This window comes from Gavialis gangeticus, unplaced genomic scaffold (assembly GCF_001723915.1).
Source record: "Gavialis gangeticus isolate Ggan-Ray unplaced genomic scaffold, GavGan_comp1, whole genome shotgun sequence".
NCBI lineage: Eukaryota > Metazoa > Chordata > Crocodylia > Gavialidae > Gavialis > Gavialis gangeticus.
This window is the reverse complement of record NW_017729025.1, coordinates 154,904,351-154,905,664: the sequence shown is the minus strand read 5'-3', so window position 1 is coordinate 154,905,664 and position 1,314 is coordinate 154,904,351. Positions and strand designations below refer to the sequence as shown.

Here is a 1,314-nt window from a genome sequence, read left to right as displayed (position 1 = left end):
GCAGACTTGTGATGAGGGAAAAGAGAGGCAGCTGACCCATAGGAAAGAAGCTGAAGACTCCTCAGTCAGGAATGCCCACCAGATCACAGGTTCCTCTAGTCCTGGATACTGTCTCTAGATAAATCCATATCTAGAGATTTATCCAGTTACTGCTTACGCCCAGTTATTCAGAGGAACACTGAAAAAAATACCCTATTATAACGCTAGCTAAAGGCCATGGGGAGGCATTACATTCATAGCACAACAGAAGTCAAGGGGGCAGATGTGCACACCCCTTGTAGAGATACAAAAATGTTCCTGGATGAAATGGGAACTTCTCTGTAGCGCTACGTTCTGCAGCGTCATGTAGAATGAATAAATCACAGAGCTACAGGGTGGTCTCTCAGTCCTCCAGCATCCCACAGTGCTCCGCTCTCCCACTCCCCCTCCAAGGGGGGAAAAGAGGGAAAATGGAGTGGACAGTTAATGAACATGCCCAGGTCTCACTGGGGCTGGGGCGTGGGGAACCGAGCTGCAGCCTCCCTGTGCCCCTAACAGGGACTGCTGCAGGTTCCATGAGAGCCTGCCACCCCCAGGCCAGGCTGTCAGTAAGTGTGAGACAGTCACCAGGCTTGCATACAGGGAGAAGAGCTGCAGCCCATTCTGGACTGGAGGCTGCTGTTCTGCTCATCCTGGGCAAGGCCAGCCCCAGTCCCACCACTCACAACCAACCTGGTCAAGGGTGGAGAGTGGACAGCAGCTATTTCCCATATCCCACAGGGGCAGCAGGCTGGCATGCTTGGGCTCTCTGACCGGCTCCCTTTCCCCAGTTGGTGGAAAGAAAGGGTATGGATCAAAGCAGCAGAGTCAAGCAACCCCTATTACCCCCTGGCTGGAGAACAGGTCTCTGAACACCTTTGCAGGAACTCTGTAGCTCTCCACCTGGGAGAATGGGAGGTGCCCACACTAGGGTTGCATGGATAGAGATTTTGGGGGCCAATAACCGATAGCAATTTTTTAAGGAGGCCCCAGCCGATACCAATCCGATTCCTGATACAGCTGTGTGCAGCTGGTAAGTTTGTTGTGCCCGGGGGTGGGGAAGGTGGAATAAGGATTATGGAGGGGCTGCAGCCACCCCAAATTTTGCCGTAGTCCTCCCTTAGCCCTCTCCCAGTGCCACCACTACCCACCTCAAGCACAGCCCCCACATGCCAGAAGCACAGCTCTGAGCATGGCTCCCATGCACCACAAAGAGCCCAGCGCAGCCCCAGCCCGCAGCTGCAGGCTCCCCCTCCCACCCCGCACAGGTCTGGGGCACTTGCCCCCACCTCCCAT

At 55.0% G+C, this 1,314-nt stretch overlaps 1 protein-coding gene across 4 annotated transcripts in view; it reads right to left on the bottom strand.

The window, feature by feature from the left end:
- The window catches only part of HRAS (HRas proto-oncogene, GTPase), a 64,997-nt gene that overhangs the window by 30,305 nt on the left and 33,378 nt on the right, over positions 1-1,314 (bottom strand). The gene's annotated exons all lie outside the window — the stretch shown is intronic.